We start from the raw sequence: 9000 nt of genomic DNA on the forward strand, positions 1-9000 counted from the left end.
CTCCTCAGTCCAATAAGACTCTTAGGGTCCATTTACACAGGAAGATTATCTGACAAAGATTTGAAACCAAAGCCAGGAATGGATTTGAAAAGAGGAGAAATCTCAGGCTTTCCTTTATGACCTGATCTCTGTTTATAGTCTGTTTCTGGCTTTGTCTTCAAATCTTTGGCAGATAATCTTTTAGTGTGTAAATGGACCCTAAGGGTACTATTACACCAATCGATTTTTTTTTTTTACAATAAAAGATTTCAAACAAGTAAAATCGTTTGCCCAATTACACGGAACGATGATCGTTACTTATGATCGCTCTTGCGGTCTTGCTATTGCGTACGTTTCAGCTATGACTTCTTATTACACCGAACGATCAAACAATAAAAATAGGTCTGAATTCTATCAAACGACCATTGATTTTCCGTTGGTCGTTTAATCGTTGTCTGCTATTACATGAAACGGCTATTGTTTAAACCTAAACGATTTAATGATATTCCAAACGATAGTCGTCCCCATAGCACCGATCCAGCCCGCCCCCTCAGCACTTCCTGCACAATAGTGAGCTAAAAAGCAGTTTACATTCGTCTAACCTGCTAATAGTTCCCCTTTAAGTAAACATACTGTGGGGGTCACTTGGCCACCTAATACATTATACATATTTAAAACCACTGAATTTGGGAATTGAAAAAAATGCACATTCTAAATAATTGTTAGCAAACGCTATCCCGTCAAGATAAAGTGTATACAGGTTAGGTTTGCAATCCTGTATATGTGTAGAGTAACGTGAAAGATGTATAGTGTATGAAACCAGCTTATCCGATGGACGGATGCATCTCTGTTATGTGTATAAGTCCATACCTGTTACCTGCAGTCATACTAAAATAATAAAGTGCCCAAAACTCCAGGAATTCTGGGTCATTCTCATAAACATCAAAGTGAGCTGGATATGACTTCCTTATGTTTCTTTTCACTGACTTTAGGAACGACCAAAACATCCTTTTCCTCTATAACAAAGAGCCCGTGCGTCATTAGAATTGAATGGTTGGACCTGCCGATATGACCAGGGTTATCCAGGATTAGAACACAGAAACGGCACGACTTTTTGTCTCAGGTTGGGGGAGGTTTTGCACTTAAAGAGGTTGTCCAGGAAAAATTTACTATCCCCTACCCATAGGATAGCGGACAAGTGGGGGGTCTGACCTCTGTACCCCCCAGCGATCTCCATATTGGGCCTCCATATTAGTCACGAGTTGGCAAGCGACCCGCAGCTCTATTCGTTCCTTTGGAGTGGACGGAAAGAGCTTGAGTACAGTGGCTGTTTCTGCACTCTAATGCTGGAAGGGTTAATCCGAAGTTGCTGATGACCTCACTGTGATTAACCCCTTGTGGGATTACACAGTTCAGAGTATAGGAAGGGATACTGTTTACATGAGCCACCACTGAAGTGGGGGAGGGGGAGGGGTTCAGAGTCGAGACGGACTTGGCAGCTCTCCCACAGTTTTTACTTGAGTCAGCAGAAAGCAACAGATCAGAACTAGGGGAAGGAGACTGAAGGAGAAAGATGATAACAAGTATGAAAGGAATTGTTAGTCTCAAGGAGGGGGGAAATTTTCCACATGTATTTCACCTGAGAGGAATACCTCTCAAGGGCGCGTTCACACATTCTGATTTGATGGCGCAGATTTGAAGTTGGAGAGTCAAAGCAAATCAAATCTGCTGCGGATGCTGTTTGTGTGAACGCACCCTAAAGGTGCGTTCACGCGTATAGGATCTGCAGCAGATTTTATGGTGTGTACAGTTATTTGGATCAAATCCGCTGTGATACGATACGTTGTTACAGCGGCTGTGATTTCTGCGGTACTTATGTAGTGCTGCAGGCGGAGGGAATCCTGGCCGGAGTGTATACACATGGTATACACCCTGGCGGGATCCCTAGTAGCGGCTGCAGAAAACCCTGTCAGTGCACAGTGTGGAGCGAGCGGCTCTGGCGTGTGCAGTGGCGACTTGGCGGCGCTAAAGATCATCCGGTCGGGATGATCTTTTGTGAGGCCGGACGTTCTGTGACCCAGCCAGTCTTGTACTACGTGTTACCATAGTGTAATCCTCCATCCTTCCAGCTCCATTCCAAACACAACTGGTCACACCATATTATGAGAAAAAGGCTATCAATAGTTTTTTGGGGGGTTTTCCTGGAAAAATTCTTTATTCTTTTATTGTAACATAAACCAAAGCTTCCATCCAATATCCTAGAAAAGATAAAATAGTCGCCATATTTGACAACATTATAGAATACATTCGTTTGACCAGAGTCATAAATGTGAGCACTGTATTCAATAAACTGGCAGAACAATACCCGCTCCTCCTATGTGAGTCTGGAATATAGTCATCTGCTTTGTCTTCTAGCAGGAGTAGGGAACCTCGGCTCTCCAGCTAAAGTTTTACCTATCCAGGCATGATGGGAGTTGTAGTTTTGCAATAGCTGGAGAGCCAAGGTTCCCTGTGTGGTAGGAAGCGGCTGTCAGGTTGGAGCTCTGGAGGGTGGAGCGTCAGGAAGTCTTAGATAGAAGAGGATGCTGGAGATCAGCAATTAGTAGTACACGGTGTGGATCCAGAGGTGGTGCAGCTGCTCCGTCACACACAGCATCTCTATGTGAGTGTCACTGTACACAGTACAGAGGGGGGTATTAGCGTGTGCCTGTCTGTCTCTATCTGCCTGTCTGTCTATTTAGGATACAATGTGGCATTTTATAATTATTTCCTTTTTCCTCAATGTTTCTTGACGCTTATAGTATGACTTTCTCATTAGAATTGGCAGCTCGAAGTTGTGACGTGTTTATATATATATATATATATATATATATATATATATATATATATATATATATATATAATTAGTGCAGCTGTAGTCAGGAGGAAATCTGCTTTTACCTTCTGATTGTATTCTGTATCCATAGGCTTTTCTTTACTATTTGCTGAATTAGATAATATTAGGCTGCGTTTACCGTTCGAATTTTCGCAATAGCGATCGCATTTGATCGATAATCGGCTCGTGTCAACACAGCCAACGATGAAGCGACGAGCGACAAATCGTCCATCGTGATCTTTCAACATGTTCTCAAATGGTCGTTGGTCGTTCGCTAAAAATTCGCAAATCGCTTCGTGTAAACAGTCTTTCAAAGATTCATCCTATGTGTGAGATGCGCTTAAGCGATCTTAGAAATGATCGCTGTAACGATTATTCTAACGATTATAAAAGCCAAATCTTCAAAATTGATAAACGATCAATTGGGCGAATTATCGCTCTGTGAAAACGTAGAATAAAAAAATAAAAAAAAAATATATAGATAATAAGGTGGATATGTACTTAAAGGGGTTTCCACGGTCATGATGGCCTGCCCCCAGGATAGCCTGTCAGTATCAGATGGGGGGGGGGGGGGGGCTGATTCCTGACCCCCATGCAGATTAGCTGACTGTAGAAGTGGGGGCACTCTTGCACTGCTGAATATTGAGGGTATTGAGGAATATTGAGGGTCACCTGAACTCTCAACATTTGATTACTGTTGGCTGAAGAAGTTAGATGCAGCCCTAGAGAGTCCTGGAAAACATGGATATCACCTATGGCTTATGGCTGTATACATGTTTTCCAGACAGTCCTTGGGCTGTATCCATGTTTTCCAGGCAGTCCTTGGGCTGTATCCATGTTTTCCAGACAGTCCTCGGGCTGTATCCATGTCTTCCAGACAGTCCTCGGGCTGTATCCATGTTTTCCAGGCAGTCCTCGGGCTGTATCCATGTTTTCCAGGCAGTCCTCGGGCTGTATTCATGTTTTCCAGGCAGTCCTCGGGCTGTATCCATGTTTTCCAGACAGTCCTTGGACAGTATCCATGTTTTCCAGACAGTCCTCGGGCTGTATCCATGTTTTCCAGACAGTCCTCGGGCTGTATCCATGTTTTCCAGGCAGTCCTTGGGCTATATCCATGTTTTCCAGGCAGTCCTCGGGCTGTATCCAACTTCTCTAGGCAACAGGATTCAAATGCCCGGGAGTTCATGCTAACTTTAGGCTCATCTCTGATCTTCACGAGACTAGATAAGGTCGGGTTACAACAGACTAAAATTGGTGATTATATGTCAGTATATTTGATGCTTGGAGTAAAATAAATTCTGAGTTAAAGTGTCAATGTCGTGTTTTTTTTTGTTTTGTTTTTGCAGAAATCAATAGTCCAGGCGATTTTAAGAAACTTTGTAATTGGGTTTATTAGACACATATGACATTATCTACATTCAAAAAGACTTTCCCCAGGTCCCCCCCCCCTCTCTCATCCACTGCTCATTATCAGGAAATCTCACCTCTTTTACATCAGTTGGGCCCTGTGTAATCTATGGAGAGAGGAGGAGGGAGATTAGTCCCAGCAGAGAACAAAGGAGTACACAGTGGGACCTGTGTGAAAGTCACTATTCAGAGGTCAGAGAGGTCAGTGATGTAGCTTTAAATTAACTCTTTGTTGTCCTGTTTTGGTGCCTCATCTACCTCCACCCCTCCCCTCTGCATAAGAAAACCATGAAGACAGGGGGGGGGGGCTTCAAACTGTTTTCTCATGATAAAAATGCTTTTTTCGGCTAATAAACCCAATTACAAAGTTTCTTAAAATTGCCTGTACTATTGATTTCTGCAAAAAAAAAAAAAATTAAACGACTGTGACACTTAAAATAAACATTAACACCTGAACAAGTCATGGATTAGCCATAGTATATATCTATAGCAGCAGTTGGTATGTAGTTAGTACCATGGGGATCCTACTCTCCGCACCCTTACTGATCAGATTGAAGTGTCCATGGAGCACCACACCCTTTATCAGCCATAGCGCCATACTTTTGGTAGTGGATGTGCCTGGTATTGCAGCTTACTGTATCTTAGTCCCAATTTAGTGGACAAGGCCTTACTATATGAAATGAAAAGTGACATGTACAGCAGATTCTTCTACCATTCCATTGAGTTATATTCAGCAATGGAAATAATGAACCATCCATGTTGTCATCTTTGAGTTGCGTAATCACGTGAGTGACCGTCAGCTATAGGTGTATATAGGTATAGATTTACATAAATAAAGTTATTAAAGAACTTTCCCCACAAAACTATATATTACCCCTTACTCTGTAACATGCTGCCCGCAGATTAGGCTGCATTTTTCCATGACAGGTTCTCCTTAACCCCCTCCCCCCTTGCCTCTTCAGCCTGTTTTGGCCTTAAAGGGGTTATCCAGCGCTATAAAAACATGGCCACTTTCCCCCTCTGTTGTCTCCAGTTTGGGTGGGGTTTTGAAACTCAGTTCCATTGAAGTAAATGGAGCTTAATTGCAAACCACAGCTGAACTGGAGACAACAGTAGGGGGAAAAGTGGCCATGTTTTTGTAGCGCTGGATAACCCCTTTAATGCCCGGGGCCTATTTTTCAAATCTGACCTGTCTCTCTTTATGTAGTGATAACTCTGCGATGCTTTTAACTATTGCAGTTATTCTGAGGTTGTTTTTTCGTCACATATTTCCCTTGTGTGGTATATTTTGGTTGATACACTCAGTAGTTGTTTGTAAAAAAAAAAACAATAACACAACATTTGCGCAAAAATTAGAAAAAAAAATTAAATTTCTTTATATTCAAAACTCTCTTTTCCTAAGAAAGATAGTCATGCCACATAAACTTATTATTACTGCAACATCTACAACATGTCTGCTTTATGGTGACGTCATTTGGTGAACGTCCTTTTACTTGTTGGGATGTTAGAGGGCTTCAAAATTTTGCAGCGATTTTTCAAATTTTCAGGAAAATTTCAAATTCTGATTTTTGTAGGCACCAGTTAAGTTCTGAAGTGGATTTGTGGGGCCTGTATGTTAGTTACCCCCATAAATCCCTCCACTGTAAAAACTGCACCCCTCAAAGTATTCAAAGTAACATTTCATAAGTTTATTAACCCTTTACGTGTTTCGCAGAAATGTAAGCAAGTTGGAGGGAAAATTTTAATATTTTTTTTTTGGCAGATATTTTATTATAATTACTTTTTTCCTCTTAAACAGCGAATACTAACTGAGAAATACCATTTTAGGGGGTGGGATCAACAAAAAATATGTCATTTTGAGTAGTTTTTTATTTATTTTTTTGCGGCTTTAATCGGGCGGGATAATTAATGTAACGGGTTAATAGACAGGGTCATTACGGACGCGGCGATACCAAATATATGTATTTTATTTATAGGGGGCATAGGGAATGTGTATATTTATTTTATTTATTTTATTTATTTGTGTAATTATGTATGTATGTATTTGTGTGTGTTTTAACTCTTTTAGGTACAACTATAATACATTACAGCACATGATCTGTGCTGTAATGTATTATAGAGTGAATGAGCTGTCAGAACACTGACAGCTCATACAATCGATCAGACCCCTGCCTCAGTGCAGGGGCCTGATCATTCTAACCAAAGCAGCCCAGACGCATTAAGCAGCGTCTGGGTTGCTATGGTAACCCCTTCCCCCCCCCCTGCGCGCGGAAGCAGATCTCCTCCCGGATTCCTCATAGACGCTGCGGTCCCATGGACTGCGGCGCCTATGGGGTTAACTGCCCAGGGGAGTACGGCTCCCCTCCAGGCAGTGGCAGCGGGGGGAGGCTGTGTGACTACCTGACGTTTCCCAAACGTCATATTGCGGCATGGGGTTAAAGGGGTACTCCAGAAAAAAACTGTTCTTTTTCTAAATCAGTGTCAGAAAGTTTAACAGATTTGTAAATTACAAAAAATAAATAAATAAAAAATTTCAGCCTTCCAGACTTTTTTTTCTGGAGTACCCCTTTAAAACCTAAGCTTTGTTGCATCTTCTCATAGTGTGGTTAAGGACCCAGTGTAAAGAGACATAAATTCGGGTTCTTGACCTGTAGGGATTCCCTCAGGACTCAATCAGAAAACAACTACTATGTAGAACCAGGTAATTGTCAGGCTATATCACCTAATGAAGAGCCTCAGCGGTTTTGAAATTATATGGTTAAACCAGACGATCGTCATTGGGTCCGTGTCTTACAACGTTAACCCTCTGTGAACCATTTAACATTCACTTTATAATTCAGTTTCTTAAGATGTTAGAGAGGTATTCCGATCTCTAATTTACTTATATATGTACAGCTCATCAAGCCAAATATGTTTAAAAATACAATTTACCTTGCCCCCTTCTCCTAATATGGCTCAGCCAGACCACTGCTTTTAGAGCAGAGCTGTGGTTGGTAACTTGGACAATGAGGTGTCAATGATAGGAGGGAAAGGATAGGTGCCTTGGATTACGAGCATAATTCGTTCCGGGACGGCGCTTGTAATCCAAATCCACTCTTAAACCAAAGCAAATTTTCCAATAAGAAATCACTAATCTGCAGACAATTGGTTCCACGCCCCAAATATAATGATTTTTATTCTGAATAACATGTAAAACAGATGAAACAATGAGAAACAGCAGAATATGTGATATTATAAATTACTGTACAGTATAGCAGCATGTGGTGTATAATATATAGTAACTGTATAACCCTGATAACTCTGCAGCTGGATATGTGATATATAAGTTACTGTACAGTATAGCAGCATGTGGTGTATAGTAACTGTATAACCCTGATAACACAGCAGCAGCTGGATATGTGATATATAAGTTACTGTACAGTATAGCAGCATGTGGTATATAATGTATAGTAACTGTATAACCCTGATAACACAGCAGCTGGATATGTGATATATAAGTTACTGTACAGTATAGCTATCAGCATGTGGTGTATAATGTATAGTAACTGTATAACCCTGATAACACAGCAGCTGGATATGTGATATATAAGTTACTGTACAGTATAGCAGCATGTGGAGTATAATGTATAGTAACTGTATAACCCTGATAACACAGCAGCTGGATATGTGATATATAAATTACTATACAGTATAGCTATCAGCATGTGGTGTATAATGTATAGTAACTGTATAACCCTGATAACACAGCAGCTGGATATGTGATATATAAGTTACTGTACAGTATAGCAGCATGTGGTGTATAATGTATAGTAACTGTATAACCCTGATAACACAGCAGCAGCTGGATATGTGATATATAAGTTACTGTACAGTTTAGCAATCAGCATGTGGTGTATAATGTATAGTAACTGTATAACCCTGATAACACAGCAGCTGGATATGTGATATATAAGTTACTGTACAGTATAGCAGCATGTGGTATATAATGTATAGTAACTGTATAACCCTGATAACACAGCAGCAGCTGGATATGTGATATATAAGTTACTGTACAGTATAGCAGCATGTGGTATATAATGTATAGTAACTGTATAACCCTGATAACACAGCAGCTAGATATGTGATATATAAGTTACTGTACAGTATAGCAGCATGTGGTGTTGTTGTTCCCCGCTCGCTGCCACCGCTATTCAGTGCGGCAGCAGCGAGCGGGTGAGTGCGGGAGGGGCAGCGGGGAGCTGCGGGGGGCTGCCCGGGTGATTGCTGATCGTCCTGGCAGCCCATAGGATACAGCAGCGTTTGCTGCCAATGCTCCTGTTGAACGGAGCGACAGCAGCAGATCGTTGCTGTATCAGTCGCTTGTTTTTCAACATGTTGAAAAACAAGTGATTGCAACGATCAGCCGACATGAACGATGTCGGCTGATCGTTGCACTCTATTCCACGGGACGATTATCGTCCGTAGCGGCCAATATCGTCCGAATACGGACGATAATCGTTCCATGGAATAGGGCCTTTATGTATAGTAACTGTATAACCCTGATAACACTGCAGCAGTTTGTAGATACAGAATGGAGCTGCAGATCCTTACAATGCAGTAGGGTAGTACAACAGGCTAGAATAGAGAAGCAGGGCTGCTGTCAGAGGTCTGTGTGGTCACATGACAGCAATGGGGAAGGGGTGTGTTTTCAGCATGCACCAATCAGGGAGTGAGAGTCACAGTGTGCAGGAGTGTGAGTG

The sequence above is a fragment of the Dendropsophus ebraccatus genome, chromosome 5, assembly GCF_027789765.1.
Source record: "Dendropsophus ebraccatus isolate aDenEbr1 chromosome 5, aDenEbr1.pat, whole genome shotgun sequence".
Lineage (NCBI taxonomy): Eukaryota > Metazoa > Chordata > Amphibia > Anura > Hylidae > Dendropsophus > Dendropsophus ebraccatus.